Source organism: Microcaecilia unicolor, chromosome 5, assembly GCF_901765095.1.
Source record: "Microcaecilia unicolor chromosome 5, aMicUni1.1, whole genome shotgun sequence".
Lineage (NCBI taxonomy): Eukaryota > Metazoa > Chordata > Amphibia > Gymnophiona > Siphonopidae > Microcaecilia > Microcaecilia unicolor.
Window position 1 is genome coordinate 221,511,942 of NC_044035.1, and position 20,469 is coordinate 221,532,410.

General features: G+C 41.5%; 1 protein-coding gene across 2 annotated transcripts in view; it reads left to right on the top strand.

The window, feature by feature from the left end:
• The first annotated feature begins 8,821 nt into the window (after positions 1–8,821).
• The window catches only part of GJA5 (gap junction protein alpha 5), a 45,854-nt gene continuing 34,206 nt past the window's right edge, over positions 8,822–20,469 (top strand). For both annotated transcript variants that reach the window (XM_030203800.1, XM_030203801.1), the window contains exon 1: positions 8,822–9,083. The gene's annotated coding sequence lies outside the window, so the exon portion shown is untranslated. The remainder of the gene's footprint in view (positions 9,084–20,469) is intronic.

Here is a 20,469-nt window from a genome sequence, read left to right on the forward strand (position 1 = left end):
GCTGTATTCCTTTAGCTATATTACCTGACTGAGGGAGGTGTGTGATGCATTTATACTATTTAAAGCCAGTCAATATCCAGCCAGCAAGAGTCAGTGGATTTTTAAACACTAACTACCGTGGCAGAATTAGACTCCAATATGGTATGTTAGGCTGTCTGGGCACCAGGATCAGGGGCGTAGCAGGGCACTCAATTTTGGGTGGGCCTGGGCCCAACATGGGTGGGCAGAAGAACTCCGCCCTGTCCCACAAGTGATTTGGTCTCTCCCTCTCTTGCCTGCATGCCATATGGTCTCTGAAACATCCCTCCTCCCCCGCATACCTTTTAAGTAGCAGATTTTCACCGGCAGCGAGCAGCAACTAATACACACTGCTCATGTTGGCCCCACAGCCTTTCCTCTGACGCAACTTCCTGTTTCTGCATAGGTGGGAATATATCAGAGGGAAGGCTGTAGGACCGGTGCGAACAGCATGTATCAGTTGCTGCTCGCTGCAGGTGAAGATCTGCTATTTACAAGGTATGCAGGAGGGACAGTTGTTGGGAGTTTTTGGCTGGTAGGGCTTGGGGATCCCTGCCAGCCACTTCATAGGTGTGCTGCTGCTGGGTGGGCCTGGGCCTGGGCCCACCCTTGGCTACACCACTGACCAGGATATCAATGTCTCATCGGTCAGGCTTTAGCCACATGTTTGTTCATCCCTTCAAAGAAATGTAGTAGATTGCTGAGGCAAGATTTCCCTTCACTAAATCCATGTTGACTTTGTCTCATTAATCCATGCTTTTGAATATGCTCTGTAATTTTGTTCTTAATAATAGTCTCTACCATTTTGCCCGGCACCGACGTCAGACTCACCGGTCTATAATTTCCCGGATCTCCTCTGGAACCTTTTTTAAAAATGGGCGTTACATTGGCAACCCTGCAATCTTCTGGTACCACGCTCGATTTTAAGGATAAATTACATATTACTAACAATAACTCCGCAAGTTAATTTTTCAGTTCTATCAGTACTCTGGGATGGATACCATCCGGTCCAGGAGATTTGCTACTCTTCAGTTTCTAGAGCTGCCCCATTACATCCTCCAGGTTTATAGAGATTTCATTCAGTTTCTCTGACTCGTCAGCTTTGAATACTATTTCTGGCACAGGTATCTCTCCTAAATCTTCCTTGGTGAACACTGAAGCAAAGAATTCATTTAATCTCTCTGCTATGGCTTTGTCTTCCCTGATCACCCCTTTTACCCCTCGGTCATCTAGCGGTCCAACCAATTCTTTTGCCACCTTCCTGCTTTTAATATACCTAAAAAAACTTTTTGCTTTGTGTTTTTGCCTCCAACTCAATCTTTTTTTCGAAGTCCCTCTTAGCCTTTCTTATCAGCGCTTTGCATTTGACTTGACATTCCTTATGCTGTTTCTTATTATTTTCAGTTGGCTCCTTCTTCCATTTTCTGAAGGATTTTCTTTTAGCTCTAATAGCTTCCTTCACCTCAATTTTTAACCATGCTGACTGTCATTTGGTCTTCCATCCTTCTTTTTTAATACTCGGAATATATTTGGCCTGGACTTCCAGGATGGTGTTTTTGAACAGCATCCATGCCTGATGTAAATTTTTGACCCTCGAAGCCATGCCTCTAAGTTTTTTTCCCACCGTTCTCATTTTATCATAGTCTCCTTTTTTAAAGTTAAACACTAATGTATTGGATTTCCTGTGTGTATTTACTTCAAAGATAATATCAAATCTGATTATATTATGATCACTGTTAGCCAGCAGCTTCAGCAGCATTACCTCCCGCACCACTAGGTCTAGAATGTTTCCTCCTCTCGCCGGCTCCTATACCAGCTGCTCCATAAAGCAGTCCTTGATTTTGTCAAGGAATTTTACCTCCCTAGCATGCCCTGATGTTACATTTACCCAGTCAATATCGGGGTAATTGAAATCACTCATTATTACTGTGTTGCCCAGTTTGTTTGCGTCCCTAATTTCCTTTAACATTTCTGCATCCGTCTGTTCATCTTGGCCAGGCTGACGGTAGTACACTCCTATCACTATCCTTTTCCCCTTTACACATGGAATTTCAATCCATAGTGATTCCAAGAAGTGTTTTGTTTCCTGCAGAAATTTCAATCTATTTGATTCAAGGCTCTTGTTAATATACAATGCTGCCCCTCCACCAATTTGATCCACCCTATCACTATGATATAATTTGTACTCCGGTATGACAGTGTCCCACTGGTTATCCTCCTTCCACCAGGTCTCAGAGATGCCTATTATATCTAATTTTTAATTTAGTGCAATATATTCTAACTCTCCCATCTTATTTCTTAGGCTTCTGGCATTTGCATATAGACATTTCAAACTATGTTTGTTGTTCCTATTTACATAATGCTTAGTACTTGACAATATTAATTTGCAATCTTTTGTCTGATTTTTACTTTTATTTAAGGACACCTTATCTACTCTGGTCTCTTTTGCAACCTCACTATCGGGATACACTATCTTCCCTGTTTTGGTGATATCTTTGAAAGATACCTTATCCTGAACCATGCGCTTTTGAGCGACTGTTGGCCTTCTAGTTTAAAAGCTGCTTTATCTCCTTTTTAAATGCCGATGCCAGTAGCCTGGTCCCACCCTGGTTAAGGTGGAGTCCATCATTTCGGAATAGGCTCCCACTTCCCCAGAATGTTGCCCAGTTCCTAACAAATCTAAAACCCTCCTCCCTGCACCATCGTCTCATCCACGCATTGAGATCCATACCTCTGCCTGTCTCTTTGGCCCTGCACGTGGAATGGGTAGCATTTCAGAAATGCTACCCTAGAGGTTCTGAATTTGAGCTTTCTACCTAAAAGCCTAAATTTGGCTTCCAGAACCTCTCTCCCACATTTTCCTATGTCATTGGTACCCACATGTACCAAGACAGCCGGCTCCTCCTCCCCAGCACTATTTAAAATTTTATCTAGGTAATGTGTGAGGTCTGCCACTTTTGCACCGGGCAGGCAAGTCACCAGGCAATCCTCACGTCCATCAGCCACCCAGCTATCTATATGCCTAATGATCAAATCACCAACTACAACAGCTGTCCTAACCCTTCCCTACTGGGCAGCACTTGGAGACATATCCTCAGTGTGAGAGGATAGTACATCAGTGGCGTAGCCAGACCTGACATTTTGGGTGGGCCCAGAGCTAATATGGGCAGGCACTAGGTGTGAGTAGCATACAGCAACATAAATCTTTCCCACTCCTTCATGTTTCTTCTGGGTAGTTGACCTTATACAGAGTATTAAAATGATTAGGAACATTAATCTCAATGTATTTTATGCAATTAGATGTCCATCTACAAGAGAAATTAGAATTAATAGAGAAAAGCAATTTCTAATTTAAAGGCACATTAAGGATGTGGCATAATTCATTTTCTACCTTGAGGCCTTATTAAAAAAGGTTTAATTCTTTAAATACCTTGGGCAATACGTGTGGCTTTGAAGCCTCTGATCGTCCCATTGATTTTCCTACAGAACGCAAAACCAGGATGGCTGAACACGCTCCTCATTATAGGGAGCCAGTCCACGGGTGTGCGAGAATCTTTCCTGCCACCCCCCACCCCTACCCCCCACCTCTACCCCTACCCCTGCTGTGAGCCCTCATCTGTACTTGCCTAAGTTGCCCTTAACTACTTCCTGCACAGATCTAACGCAGAGAGACGTTAAGTGTCACAGCTCCCCTGGTCGGGGGAATCTCCACGTGCACTCTACCTGCTTCCCAGCCTCGTGAAAGACAGGGAATCTCCGTGCCACTGTGATGTCAATGAGGATTCCCCCTCCTTGCATGGACTAGATGGGCTGGCTGCTGGCTCACTTCCACTCCACTCCCGAAGTTGAAGCGGCCAACGGGCGGGCGTAAAAGTACCAAGCAGCCAGGCTCAACTCCGTCCTTCGCTTCCTGCCATCTCTCTGCGCCATCCCGCCTTCCTCTGATGTCATTTCCTTTCAGGCAGGTGGAATGCTGAGAGGGCAGGAAGCGAAGGACGGAGTCGAGCCTGGCTGCTTGCTGCTTTTACGCCCGCCCGCTCGCCTCTGCGGGCTAGAAGAGTCTTAGACTAAGTCCGTCGTCGTCACAAAAGACTGGGTGGGCCTGGGCCGAGATTAGGTGGGCCTGGGTATTCTATGGTAGTTGGCTTCAGTACTTCTTCAAAAATTGCAGAAGTTTAAAAGCAGTTAAAAAAATTAAAATAAAATATCTGCCACAGAGTATGTAGCATACACACCTCTGTTTATAAGCAAAGTGTGCTTCTCCCCCCCTCAAGTTGTGAGGGTTGCTGGCTGATCTTGGAGGGAAGGAGTGTTTACTGGGTGATATCAGAAAAGTGTTAGGGAGAGAGAGTGACACACACACATCTATAGGTGCATATTTCACTTCTTGTTTGTCTGCATTAGCAACACAAGCAGAGACTGAAGGGAAAGAGACAGTAAGCTTAAAAAGAGACCAAATTTAAAATACAGATCTGTACAGGAATGGGATCAGTGGGAATCCCGTGGACTAGGTCCACAAGACTCCTGTGGGGATGAACGCAGGTCGCAGAAGTGTAATGCAAGGCCAACCTAGCTATCCTTCCCTTGTGTAATGGCAAATATAATAGCACTAAAATATTTAATGGATATGGTTGATAGCATAAGCACTGAGAGGAGAAGTTATCAACATGGGCTACTGTTAAGTTGAGTTATTTTACCAGAAGTCAGGTTATGTTAGCACAGGGGACGGGTGGGGATAGAGGATATTCCAGTGGGGAAGGGCAGGGATGGATGAAATTTCTGTCGCTGTGCAACTCTCTAATTTAAGTGTTTTATCATGCACTAGCTGATTTCTTATATGATATTTTTGTTTTATTTTAACAGCTTTTACGAGGTTTGGTGTTTGTATGATATTTCACCAGGCTAGGTATTTGGAAATAACTCCTAATACTTTAAACTTTATCTGTGCTTTTGTGTTCCCTTTAGTGAGCGACTTTTACATTGCTATGCTTGTTAGCTTTTAATTACAATTTATTATTTTAATATGTATATATTTCTGAGTTTTATAGTCATCATTTATTGAATTTTATATATGTATATATATATTTCATTGAAGATATGATTTTGTGTCATATTTGTAAGCTTTCTATGTTTTACTAACATTGAGTATATGGTTTACAAATAGTTTCACCATAACAGAGCCTCTTGCCTATGACACAGCCCAGGGAAGGGTGAAACTTGGAAGGAAACTGCATATTTGTTTTCCTCCTCCAAACTTACCACCTGTTCCTCTGATTCCATTCCCACCCATCTATTCAGCTCTATCTTTCCTACTGTCATCCCTTCTGTCATATCCTCAGTTTTTCTCTTTCTACTGCAACTGTCCTTGATGCCTTCAAATATGCTGTAGTTATGCCACTCCTCAAAAACTTTCACTGGACCCTCACGTGCCCTTCTAACTATCATCCCATCTCCCTCCTCCTCTTCTTATCCAAGCTACTTTAATGTGCTGTTCACTGTCAATGTCTTGATTTTCTTTCTTCTCATGCTATTCTTGATCCACTACAATCTGGCTTTCACCCTCTACATTCAACAGCCCTTGCCAAAGTCTCCAGTGACTGGCCAGATTTAGTCCTCATCCTTCATGACTTATCCTATGCTTTTGACACTGTTGATCACCACCTGCTCCTTAATATGCTCTGTCTTGGTTTTCTTCTCTCCAGTTGCACTTTTAGTGAATGCTCTGGTAGATTCTCCTCCACTGCTATCTCGCTTTCAGTCGGTGTACCTCAGGGCTCTGTCTTAGAACCTTTCATAGTTTTCAGTATCATCTTTATGCTGATGACTCCCCGATCTACCTTTCCATGCCAGAAATCTCAGCAGGAATCCAAGTCCAATCTCAACCTGCTTGTCTGACATTGCTGCCTGGATGTCTCACCACCAGTGATCTAGGCACCCAGGCAATAAGGGTCATGGGCTCCTAACTACCTATCAAAAGTGATTAAACTAGATAGAGGTGTTGTGAGCCCTTGGGCATTGCCCTATTGTCACAACAGTCTCAAAAAGCAAACTGGTAGGTGGTCCACTAGATCCAGTAATAGAGAATTCGTGGAAGTGGACTCTGTCAAAACAAGAAAAATACTTTACTAATAGTAAAGTCAATAATATGCCTGCCATGGCCATGTTTTGCCCTGAATGGTCTGTGTCAGGAGCAAAACAATACTGCAAAAAAAACTAATGAAAGACCAAAAATTAATATACAGTCATAATAAAAAAATTAAATATATAACAAAAAATGCTGATAAACTGTCTCTAAAAAAATCATCATGAATAAATAATTTTACATAGAAATAAAATAGAATGTACAATTAGATCATCTGAAATATATTAAAACATGCATAGTGACATACTACAAGGTGGAAACCATAGTAAAGCTCATTACATATCCTTATGGTGTATAGTATTCATTTCCGTAAAACGCTTTACTGTGGAAAACTGCAAAAATAACAGTCAACTAATACAAAACTGGCAAGAAGGCACAAAATCAGAATAGATTAGAGTCAGATTGAAAAGGGAACTGATGAAACTCAGTTACCAGGACCTCCAAACTCTAGGAGGGGGGTATCACTGTTCTAGCAGCATATTTGGCTGTGTCTGTGTAGAGCCTCCTTTTCAAAAAAGAGTAGGGTCGTATCACGTCAGAGAAACTAGTGTATCAATGATGCAGCAAGAATAAAACATAAGATTACATTAATAGATGTCTAAAATTCACAAGAAAAACAACTGAAACTACTCATAAACACTTAAAATTCATTAAAAAACACTTTAAAATGCCTTGGGTTCCACCCATGCGTTCAAATAATGTCATAGGGGAACAACATGGCTGTCGTGACAAAAACAATTAACAAACACTTTAAAATTTTTTGTTTCACTAAAACAAGTATATATACTGTATAATACAGACTTTCAAATTATGTGTAAAAATCTAAGAGATCCTTTCACTAAAGTGTGCTAATGGATTTAGCGTGTGCTAAATGCCATGTAGCCCATAGGAATATAATAGGCTGCATGGCATTTAGCATGCGCTAAATCTTTAAGCGCACCTTAATAAAAGGACCCCTAAGGTTCAAAATAGTTCAAATGCTTTAATAACAAGATGGCTGCCAAAAATGTAAAAGTAGGGCTGCATTAAAAAAAAAAAGAATTTTAATTGCGATTAATCACATGATTAAAAGTGTGTTTTTCCCTACCGCTGCAGCTAATCAGTGTCTCACCTCTGTCTCTCCCTACACCCCTCCCTCAGAACTCAGTTCATCTGATAACTCACTCTTATCTGTATCGTTCTCCTGCATTGCCAACTCCAGACTCTGTTCCTTTTATCTTGCTGCACCATATGCCTGGAATAGACTTCCTGAGTCAGCATGTCTTGCTTCTTCTCTGGCCCTATTCAAATCTCGACTGAAAGCCCACCTTTTAGAGGTTGCTTTTAACTCTTAACCCCCTACTCACCTGTCACCATGTATGTTTTAATTATCCCCTCAATAAGTAACTTCCTAATCCCTTATTTGTCCTGTTTGCCTGTCTTGAATATATTGTAAGCTCTGTTGAGCAGGGACTGTCTCTTACGTGTTTTGTGTACAGCACAGTATATACCTTGTAGTGCAATAGAAATGATAAGTAGTAGTAGTACTTCTAAATTCAAAAGCATTTCTGGGTTATGCAGTGCTGTAGAGATACATAAGAAAGAGTCCTTCTTCTTTGAAGATTAAAATCTAGTCTCATTGCCTCGTAGTACTTGGAAAGGGTAGGTGTGGAAAGGAAGGTAGGTGAGACCATCAGTCGCACACATGTGAAAAATGAGATAGGTTACTGGAGGACTAGGGTTCTCAGGCCAGTCCTCAGGACATACTCAGCCAGTTAGGTTTTCAGGATATCCACAATGAATTGCATGAGATAAATTTGTATGTATTACCTCCACTGTTTACAAATGTACTATATCTCTTACATATTCATTGAGGGTATCCTGAAAACCTGACTGGCTAGGTGTGTCTCTAGAACTCAGGGCCGTCTGAGGGCTGTGCAGGCATTATGGCCACATGGGGTAAAAGGGAAACAGGCGCAAATATCACTCCCTGTCCATTGCCTTCCTGAAGGGGATGTTGCCCAGTGGGCACTGTGGAGTGCTAGGGGTCATACTGCACAGGGCACAATTCCAACACAATGTTACCTGTTATCCTCCCCTTTCTTCCTCCTACCAACCCCAATCTCACCCATATGCAGGAAGGCAGCTGGACTGGTGACTTCTGCAAGTCATGAGAGGATCTCCAATGTCTAGCCTGGCCTTTTACTGTGCTTTACTGTCTGGTCTCACAGCTTCACCTCTGTGGATAGCTGCTCCACTTACTTTTGATCTGAAAAATTTTTTTTTACACTTTCTTTTAGGGTGCAGATAAGTGTCTTTTATAAAAGGCTCTACATTTGCTGAAAATGTATAAACTACCGGACTACTTTTAAATGGCCAGATTTGAACATCTGTATTGCCACATAAAGTATTCTCATAATTCCCCGATCTTGTAAGTAAAAGTCAGATAAGGTGCCCTCATACCAAGAACAGGAAGCTAATAACTTGTAGTTGTTTTTCTATTGTTTCCCTGAAACAATTTGACTTCCTCTCTGATAGACTTGAAAATTCCTTCCTTAAAAATAGCAGAGGAAGGGCTGAGTGCCAGCCAGTCACTGCTGACAATTCAGCCTGCATGAGGTCACATTTAAACCCCAGTCTGCAGTGGCTTGTACAAAGATTGCAAGCAGTCAGCTGCCCGTGCATGTCAGACAGAGTCTCTGTGGATAAGTCTATGACCATAGATCCAGTTCTTCTGGATGTAGAGAATTACAAACAGTGACAGTATAAAGGTAAGGATTGCAGAGGCTGCTAGCCATAGCCCTGCTCACATATCTACTTCAGGAAGGATCCTGTTTCACATCTGGAGCAGTGATCTCCACCATGGCCAGGATTCCATGCCAATAGCTGGAGTGATAATTTGGCAAAAACACCTTCTACTGGGACCCCATATCTCCAGAGACAGGTAATTTATTCTCATGTTTATTTCCATTCACTATCTGGTATTATTCCTAGGGTATTCCTGAGGTTTTATTTTTTAAATTTGCGTTTGATGCTTATTTATAGTTTTATATTATTCATTTTTAAGGTTTTTGTTGCAAAGCATGAATTGAAGGGCATTTGCTTTTTAAGAACAAACTTACTGGTCATATGGCTTAATCAGGAAGAGCCAGCATGGATTTTGAAAAGGGAGGTCAAGACAAATTAATCTACTAGAAATTTTTGAAGATGTGAAGAGGCATGTGAATAAAGTTGAACTGGTTGATATCGTGCACTTGTATTGTTAGAAGGTAGTGTCTCACCATGGATTGGTAACTTGTTAAAAGAGCAGAACTAAATGGTTAGTTTTCCCAGTGGAAAGAAGTAAGTAGTAGAATGCATCAGTGATCTGTTCTGGGACTGGTGTTTTATTTAAATTATTTATTATTGATTTGGAAAAGGGAGCAACAAGTGCAATGATAAATTTGCAGATTACACGAAAATATTTAAAGCAGACCGTGAGGAACTGCAGAACAGTCTTGCCATAATGGAGAACTGAGCATTTAAATGGCAAAATCATTTCATGTGGACAAGGGCAACGAGCTGGATATAGGGAAAAAAAACCCTCAATCCTAATTATAGGTACACATTGCTGGATTCCATATTAGGATCTTAAAGTCATTGTGAGCAATACATTGAAATCTTCAGCTCAGTATGTAGCAGCAGTCAAAAAAAAATTCTAAGAATTATTTGCAAAGAAATTGAGAATAAAACAGAGAATATCTTAATACCTCTGTACAGATCGATTTTGTGACAGCACCTTGAATACTCTGTACATTTCTGGTCATCCCATCTAAAAAATAAATATATATAACAGAACCAAAAAAAAGGTACTCAGAAAACCAACCAAGACGATAAATAGAATTGAATAGCTACCTTATGAAGAAAGGCTAAGGGGCCCTTTTACTAAGCTGCGGTAAAAAAGGCCCTGTGCTAGTGGTGGCAGCCATTTTTGCCATATGCCAGGGCCCCTTTTACCATAGTGGATAAAAAGGCCGAAAAAAGAAATGGCCATGCGGTAAGTTTGTACTTGCCACGCAGCTATTTCAGAGGGAGCACTTACCACTGAGGTGGCGATAAGGGCTCCTGCGCTAACCTGGAGGTAACTGGGCAGCAGGCAGTGCACGATGGTGCCCGATTACCGTCGGTTAACCCCATGTGGAAATATTTTTTTAAATATTTCTGTTAGTGCCAGAAATGGCACGTGCTGGGGATGGAACTACTGCTGGCACTGCGTTGGGCCGGCGGTAGTTCCAGGTTGCCACTATGTAAGTTAGGGCTCTTCAGCTTGGAAAAGAGGTTTATAAAATCATGAGTGGGGTGTAACAAATTATGGATACGTACTCCTTTTAATAGTACTATGACTAGGGAATCTCCATGAAACAGAAAGGTGGCAGACTTAAAATACATTGGTAAATGTGTTTTCACTCCACAAAAAATCAGTCTGTGGAATTCCTTACCAAAGGATGTGACAAGGCAATTAGTGCAAAATGGGTTTGAAAATGTTCATAAACAGTTATTACCCAAGTTATCTCTGAAAGATACCTCGTATCCCTGGGATCAGTACCAAGGAATAGATCTACTATTTAGGACTTGCAAGGTACTTCCTAGTGACCCAGTTTGGTCACTGTCAGAGCCAGGATGTTGATGAACCTTTGATCTGGTCTAGCATGACATGTCTTATGTTCTTATCACATTTATTTCCTGGGATTATGACAGTGTACTAATTAGAATTTCATTGAATTTTGGACCCAAGAAGTCAGTCTGTAGAAGGAAGCGTTTAATAATCTGACATGTAAATGGGTCCCTTGGTCCTTTTACTAGGAGCCTATGCTTCCCCGTTGAATAGCATATGGAAGATGGAGAGGAAGACAGAGGTAGAGTGGACTGAATAATTTGATCTGATACTACTACTACTATTATTTCTGTAGTGCTAATAGACGTATACAGTGATCTGCTCTCCTCTAGCAGTGATCAAAACGGTGGAGTTTAGCAGTATGAGTCAGTGTATCTCCATGGAGAGAAAGAAGTTTCATTAGTAGTAGCTGGAGGAAAAAGAAGGAGCAGGGGGTATTTCTTGTCTCTTCCCCAGTGGCTGGTGGTTTGGAGGGAGGCTGCAGCCTACAGATCAGGTCACAGGGATCACCGATCATGGGGGGTGGGGGAAGGAAACTGAGGCAGAAAAATAACTGGTGCTGGTCTTGAGTTCTATGTGTGTCGGTGGGAAAAAAGGGCCCAGGAATGGAGTCTTGCATTGATGCTTCTGGTCTTTTAATTTTTTGGAAGTTGTTTATTGTAAAACTCAAAAACCTCTTTCAATTAGTTGAGTACTTGTACTTTAAATATCACAAAATGTCCGCTGGAGTACAAAAATATATATTCAAGGGGAAAAAGCCTCAGAACCCATTTCCTCCACTTCACTATGGAAGAAATATTGATAGGAATAATTAATGGTCAGATTACTTCACTGGCATAAAAAAACCCTTGATCTTCAGTTTCTTAAAGCTCCCAGTGGACTAGGTTTAGAGGATCAATAAATGAAATGTGACAAAAAGTAGATTTTACAAACTTAAACTTAATCTGCTTCAAACACACTCTGACAGTGGCCAAAGTTTCGCCAATAGAGCTGTGTCAAGGTGCTAAAAGTGTCCTCTGCTTAAAACAGCATTTCTTTTCTGAAAGCATCACCAGATCTCTTTCAGACACTTTCAGAAAAGAAACACTGTTTTAAGCTGAAGATACTTTTAGCACCTTGACACAGCTCTATCGGCGAAACTTTGGCCACTGTCAGAGTGTGTTTGAAGCAGCTTAAGTTTAAGTTTGTAAAATCTACTTTTTGCCACATTTTATTTATTGATCCTCTCAAGCTAGTCTGCTAGGAGCTTCAACCAATTGATGTTCAAGGGTTTATTTATGCCAGTGAAGTAATCTTACCCTTATTTATTCCTACCATAATTTCTTCCATAGTGGAAGTAGAGTGGAGGAAAAGGGTTCTGAGGCTCTTTCCCCTTGAATATATATTTTTGTACTCCAGCAGATATTTTGTGATATTTAAAGTACTTAGGGCTTATCTAATTGAAACTGTTTTTTTGCATTTTATTGTTGATTGATCTTTCTCCCTCTTAGCTGTTATTTATCTCTGAGTAAGTTGTTTTTATTATGCCAGTCTGTAATTGTAGAGAGGAGAATGAAAGAGAAAACTACTTCATTGGTGCTTAAACTAGAAATCCAGCGGGATTTTGGAAGTGAAGAGAGAGTAAATGTCAGAAGTGAGATTCAAGCTTTGGAATATCATATACTGCAATTGATCCTTTGGAAATCAGGCAACCTAGCAAGACTCAAAGGGAAACTAGATTCCGGAAGGAAAAGGAGACTGGAGCCCCAGAAGAGTGAAGGATCTACCCATATTCTAGTGTGCTGTGCATAATCTATGTATTGTGGGAAATGCAGCATTACTAGTTTTGCTTTGAAGAAACTTATTCAGTAAAGACTTTTTGGTCGATCACAATGCCCATGTCTAAATTATCTCTTATAAGTAGAAGTAGTATGCTTTAGGCCTTTAAGTGAATTACCTCCTTCCTCTGTGAGAGAATCCATGTTAGGTGAAGTAAGAATCAGTAAGGTCCTCTATAGATAAGTACCGAGAAGAGAAGCTGCAAATATATGAGGTGAAAATCAGGTTGTTCCCTGTTGTCTGGTTACTGATGGGCTCCATTCTTTACATCCCTCCCCATTCTAATTCTCTTCTAGCTTTTGCAATGAGAAAGATAGAAAAAGCAGTAGGTTCCTTCATTCTCCTTTTGCCTTTTCTAGGCTTACTCTGGGGCCAATGTAGTAGACTGTGTGCTACCATATAGAACAACAGTTCACTTTTGATTTTCTCATTGTAATCTTACTCCTGATGCAGGAAGAAAGATTAGCAACGGAAAATCAGCACAAAACCACTGCACTACAAAGTAGCACAGTGGGCATGCAGCTGCATAAAATATTGCTCCCACTGTAAAAAAAGAAACTGCACTAAATCTAAAGCAGTTTTTTAAAACTCTTTGTAACACTGAAGTTTTGTGCTAGTTCAGGATGGCATAATGATGCAGCATGGGCAGGACTATCTACTGGTTTCCAGCCCCCACCCCCACCCCCACCCCAAAGATATTTTTAGTGTTTCATGGTCCTTGGCCCCTGACCCCAAATATGTCCCTGGTGGTCCCTGGCCCTCTACTCCTCTACAAATACCCTGGGGACCCAGGATAACCCTAAGAATCTCCTTACCCCCCCCCCCCCAAGTTGGGTTGCAGGAGCAATGACCACTCAGTCCTGCCTCTACACTGCCATCTTAGAAAGTGGAAGCACCTGACCCTGCACATTGCATCTCTATGTACTGTGGGGGTCTGTCTGCCAACTAAGGGATTCATTGCCTTATTTGGACAACTTTGCAGCCAGTCTGCCAAATATGGCAATGATTCTTTTATTTGGTAGATTGATCCAGTGTACATCATCTTGATGCACTGCATGCGGTCAGGTACCACTGTTCTCCAAGGTGGAGACAAGAAGGCAGGAGCAAATGGGCATCACTCCAGCCTTCCAGCTCTGGAGGTGAGCTTGAAAAGGTGCAAAGCACACAAGGGTGGAAGTAAACCAATTCCAAAAGGCCAATACTGAAACCATGGTGGTAAAAGCACCAAAACCACAGTTTATTGGGACCCTACACGGTCCATGTTTCAGCTACAAAGCCTTCCTCAGGGGTCTAAAAACATAAAATACAAAATACATCCATATAATATAAAAATATATAAAAAGGTAAATCTGTAATATAAAAACTGTAAAACAAAAAGCTAAAAATACATTTGAATTATAACAAAAACATGAATCATAAGACATGACGTAAAAATTATAAACATAATAAGAATATACATGGAAAAATCCAATGATATATATATATATAAACTATTAAGCAACCGGTGAACAATTGTCAAACAATTCAATCTTTATTAAGTATCAAAATATCAAAATAATCTTATTGTTATATATCCTGTCATCCAATCACATTTACACACTCTCATTCATAACCCACATACACAATCTAAAATCACGCCACATAAATAATGTGAACATTATCAGTATAAAAACTGTGCAAAAACTGCTATATAAAGATATGCAGCAATTCTTGTCATAATGCTGTAGAAAGTTCAGAGGCAACTTCACACAGGCTTGTAGCTGACAGCCTTAAGTTCACAGTACACACACACAGATATTGCAGGGTTTCCTAACACAGGTCTGCCACCAGCCAGACCCCAAAGACAGCATTCTTGTAACTCTCAAAGCTTAAAGTTTAGCCTACCTTAGCCAGGTTCTGGGGTAGTTTTTCTCCTTCCAAGTAACTCCTTTAAACCAGTGCTTGGTAACATGACTCAAACACAGCTCAGTAAAGGTCAGTACTAGAAAAGTAATACTTTTTAAACTGCCGTCTTTAACATTTAACGTATAAAAAAATTAAAATAAACTACTAATGGAACCCCAAAACTTAAAACACTTAAAAAAAACCCCTTTTAAGGGTTAAAAAAGTAGAAACATGATGGGCAGAGGTTGCCTAACTGGTTGAAAAAAAATGAAATAAATAACTGTGATAAAAATTGCAAAACCAAGATGGCTGTCATTATAAAAAGACTACATATTTCCTTTTGGGCAACAAATCATGTATTCTGCATGACAAGACTCACTTGACTTGCTCATACCAAAAAAAACAACAACTCTTGGAGAAAACAAAATGGCTGCCATCACTAAAAACTTAAATAACTTCCTTAAAAATGTTTGTTTCAGAAAACAAATTATATGTGCACGGTGGGCATTACAAGGCCTTTCTGATGAACCCAAAAGAAACCATAAATAAGGAAATAAAAATGGCAACTAAGAATGCCTTTAAAAAGTGCCTTTACGAGTACAGTGAGCCTTGAAAACATTGAGAAGACTAATGCTGGCGCTGAAATGTTAGAGGTGAGTGTTGACTTGGGTAAAGGGGGTGTACATATATATAATAAAATTCATATTTTTATGAGTATGCTTAAATACATTAGCAAGTTGTTTAGGAGAGAAATGTCTTTGAAACATATATAATATGTTATCTTTAAATATTTAAAAAAACTGTTATATAAATTACAAGGTTTATAGTTATAGTTTATTCACACTTGCTATACTGCTTGGTTACAACAGAGATCACAGCGGTTTATAGTAAAATCACATATGAATATATAAAAAGAATCAGAACTCCAATAATCGTATAGGACAGGAATAGTTAAAAAGAAACAAATACACAGACAAAACAAACCCCTACTCCTAAAACACCTCTTACAGGGCCTCTTTTACTAAACCACGCTAGCGATTCCTGGCATGGCAAATGCGCCACGGCTCATTCATTTTGAATGGACTATGTTGCACTTGCCGCGTGGGAATCGCTAGCACGGTTTAGTAAAAGAGGCCTATAGCTAGGTGACATTATTCAATCCAAGACAGGCCCACCAGGCTAAACTTCTGGGAGAAAGATATTAAACGCCTGTAGAAAATAATATGCCTTTAAAAGTCTCTCAGTAGGCAAAGATTCCATACTACTGAGAGACAAGGGAATGACATTCCACATACTAGGTGCTAAATAAAAAAATGCCCCTTGATGGGTAGCCACCAAGCGAGTAAGCAAAACTGAAGGGATAGTCAACAACAAATGATCAGTTGATCTCAAATTCCTATTGGGAACATAGGGCACTAATAAAGCCGACAAAATAACCGATGAAACTGGCAATACAACAGAGTAACATGTTCATATCTACCAGCTCCTGCCGTACTCTGTAAAGTTTGTAATTTATGCAAATTAGTTGTGGTTAGACCTACCAACAAAGCATTGACATATCCAGTTGTGTCATAAACAATGCATGCATCAAAACCAAGAATGCTTCTTGATCCATATATAATCATGGACCACCCTCAATTTTCTAAGCCTCATGTATCCTCTCTTCACCATGTAATTAACCTGGGCTGAAAAAGAAAGTCGAGAATCCAAATATACTCCCAGATTTTTAATGAGTCTACCACTGACAAGGTCAGCCCTAACAACTAAGCTGTGCAAATACTCAAGGGATAGATTGATAGGTCATCAGTTACACAGACAAATCAAGCTCTTTATTCAGACTTTTTGGATTTACTGTATGAAACTTAATCAGTCTTTGTTCTTATCTCAGTAACGTGGTATCCCCCACCTCTCCAGGACAGTTCAGGTTTCGCAAAAACCAAGAATTTATAGTCCTCAAATGAGTGTCTCTTTTCAACAGAATGTGAAACCAGGTGAATGTGAAACATTCCTATTAATAGCGCTTTTATGCTCAATAAGTTTCTTATTGAATTGTCTTTTCATTTTCCCGATGTATAAAATGTTTTGTACTTTTTTGGGATCTTGCCAGGTATTTGTGACCTGGATTGGCCACTGTTGGAAACAGGATGCTGGGCTTGATGGACCTTTGGTCTTTCCCAGTATGGCAATACTTATGTACTTATGTACACTAAATCGCAGGGGAAAATACCTGCATGCACAACACCTGTACTCCTACAGTTAGAGAGATGTCTCAGTTTACATCTCACTCCAGATCTTGAGTACACAAATTCTTTGCTTTGTAGATTGACCTGGCAGACTGAGTAAGTAAACTCCGCATCTGAAGTGATCACGTGGTAGTTTTGTCATGTCATGTCATGTCTTGCTTCATTTCTGGAAGTGCAGATGGATGGTACTAAAAACATCTCTGAGTTTACGACCCCAGTACTGCTCCACCTGACTCTAGTCATAGAATAACACAGTTAGGATATGGTGCTAACTTGGCCATACTAAAGATAAATCCCACATGGAGTGTGACTGCTGCATCTGTTACCTTCAGGTAGATCACTGTGTTGTCTTTCAAGATGCATCAGATAAGATAAAATCTCTCTGTGGCAGCCAGCATTAAGTGCTATAGAGGTGTATGTGCATAGAATATGGAGCTGTATGAAGGTTTGAAGAGAGTCTTTCCATTCTTATCTCTTTTTTGAGGTAATGTATTATCCCAATCACTCATGCATAGTGAAAGTTATTTTAACACGGATCTTCCTTGTATGGTTAGCCACAAACCCTACTGGGTCGTACAAACTGTTCACTGTTGACAAATCACCGTGACAAGTATATGGTTTCCTTTAGGTTGAGATCTAGAAGGTGAAGATGTCTCATTTTATATCCCACCTTAATTCATGGGGGCATGTCCATTCTGAAATCCAAGTTCTTTAAGGAGCCCTTTTACTAAGACACAGTAAAAAGTGGCCTGCGCTAGTTTGGATGTGTGAAATTAGCATGCGTTGGGCAATTTTTTACTGAAGCAGGTAAAAAGGCCTTTTTTAATGGGGCGTTCCTAGGGGGGGGGGCGGGGGGGCAGTCCGCCCCCGGGTGCATGCCGCTGGGGGGGGTGCCGCTCGCGCCTGTCCGTCATTCGTTCCATGCTCCCTCTGCCTCGGAACAGGTTACTTCCTGTTCCGGGGCAGAGGGAGCATGGAATGAACGACGGACAGGCGCGCACGGCACCCCCCCCCAGTGGCGTGCACCCGGGCAGGGGGTTCTTTCGCGGGGAGGTGTCCTTTCGCCAGGGGGGGTCACGCTGCATCCGGGGGGCGCTACACCCGGGGGGGCGGGGCGCATCGGCGATCTGCCCCGGGTGTCAGCCCCCCCCCCTAGGAACGCCACTGGCTAATAATAAAAGTAGCATGCAGAAATTTATGGCCTGAACCCTTAACATCACCTATTTACTTGGCGGTAAGGGCTCACACGCTACTTCTGCGGTAATCAGAAAGAGTGAGGTAATGTGGCCACGCTGCTATTACCGCCAGGAACACCCCCCACAGAAGAAAATAGAAAATTATATTCTAGTGCAGGAAACAGTGCACACTAACTTTAAAACTACTGCAGGGTACCCATGCTACCCTGACAGTAGTGTTCTTTTAATGCATGCTACCCATGCGTTAGCCCAACTGTAGCTTAGTAAAAGGGCCCCTGAGAGTCTGATATGATCTTCTGAGAGGCAAAGGCACCTGGTGTAAGAGGCTTGGGGAGGCTTAGCATCCTCAGCTCATCAGCCTTAACCTGACCTTCCCCACCTCTGTCCTGCTACCACTTGCTCCATGGTTGCAGCTTATGGATCCAACAGATCTGAATTTTACCGTTTTCTTCTTCGGAAAATAGCTGTGGGGCCACAACAACTTTGTGCACAACTACCAGTTTTTCTGGTCTCTCCCTCTAGTGTCAGCATCATATTTTGAAGGGGGCAGGACAAGAAGAGACAGCAGTTATGCACATATACGTTGTGGTATTGCTGCTGCTGGTCCCAGAAACCAGAAGCAGCTGGGATACATTGGGGGGGGGGGGGGGGGGTGGAGGAGAAAAAACACTGGATGCAAGGGGTTATAGAGAGTGGGATGTGTTGTTTGAAAGGGGACAGAGAGAGATAAGGGATGCTAGATGGAAGGAGGGGGAGAAAAAAGAGACAAGAAATGCCGAATGGAAGGTAGAGATTTATTTATTTGTTACATTTGTATCTCACATTTTCCCACCTATTTGCAGGCTCAATGTGGCTTACATAATACCATATCGGCGTTCTCCAATTCTGGTATGAACAAATACAAGGTGATATTGTGGTAAAGTAAGGCTCACGTGTGATAGACACATTAGAGGATCTTATAGAGGAAGTGTTAGGATATGTCCATTACGAGCTTAGGTTTCGTTGTGTTGCAGGTGTTCAGGCTTTTATGTTGGGTCGGTGGGGTATGCCTTTTTGAACAGGTTTGTTTTTAATTATTTCCGAAAATTTATGTGGTCATACGTTGTTTTTACGACTTTTGGCAGTGTGTTCCATAGTTGTGCGCTTAAATAGGAAAAGCTGGATGCATAAGTTGATTTGTATTTGAGTCCTTTGCAGCTTGGGTAGTGGAGATTTAGGTATGTTCATGCTGATCTTGTTGTATTTCTGGTTGGCAGGTCTATGAGGTCTGTCATGTATCAGGAGGAGCAGCAGGGGCTTTAGGCGCATGCTGTTGGCGTCAACAAGTGTACTGGAGCTGAGCCTGAGTAGGCTGATGAGTCGAAGAGTTGTACCTACACCTAGGATAGTAGTAGGAACTTCTCCTTGACTTGCCAAAAGTCCTCCTAGCTGAGGAGGGTGATGCAGAAGGCGCCTGCTAGGAGAGAAGAGATAGTATCAGTGTGTTTTTTTAATGTTTAAATCATTTTTATTGATGACAAATGTAATGTAAACCACATGTAAGAAACAATCATCAGTCATCTGAAAAACATTTTTTTTTTGCAAAGAATGTCTCCCCTTTCCAACCCAAATACCGCTTATGCAAATCTTAAGTCCAGTATCAGAAGGCCTGTTCTCTTATGACCCTCTGAGGTATCTTCCCACGGTATTATTAACGACATCTACATCTAACTATTAACCAACCCCCCTTCCCATCCCAACCTCCCCCCTCTTTCCTTCCCTTCCCCCCCCCCCCCCCCCCCCCTTGTCATCCTCTTATTGCCTGAGTGGTGAAGGTAAGTGTCTTAGTCTTTGGCAGTGGAAGGTGCTGATTTATGTCCATGTTTACCAGTCAACTTACATAAGATTTTTCGCTTGGTCTGAGGATGGAGCGTATTCCAGTATCTCTCCCACACTCTCCGAAAGGCACTCGGGTCCCAATCCTGGGCCACCAGAGTAGTGGAACCACATAGCTCTGTATGCAGTAACTCTGTCATTTTTGATCTCCACAGTTCTCTGGTGGGTGGCTGCTCCTCTCTCCATTTTAACAAAATCACCTGCTTCCCTATCAAGGTTGCCCTTTTTAAGAATCCAACGCACCCCGCTGGTATGGGCTTTGCCATATTGTAGATATCAAACAAGAGCAAAGGGTTGGCCGCTACTTTCCGCTTCCAGCTGTGTCCAATCTCCACCAGTATTTGTATCCAAAACTGTCTGATATCCGGACATTGCCAGAACATATGTCCCAGGGTTGCCATTGTCTCTCCACATTTAGGGCAGATCCCCGTTCCAAAGCCTGCTTTTTGCGCCCTATCCGGCGCTATATAGGCCCTCAGAGCAAACTTATACTGCTGTTCCCATTGTCTAATAAAGGGTGATCTGTGTAGAATGGCCAGCAGGAAGTTCTGAAACACTTCCACCGTAACCTCGACTCCAAGTTCTTGTGACCAGTTCTTCGTCACTTTACAGTAATCAATGTCTTCAGTGGTATCCAGAAGATGCCTATGGTGAAAGCGT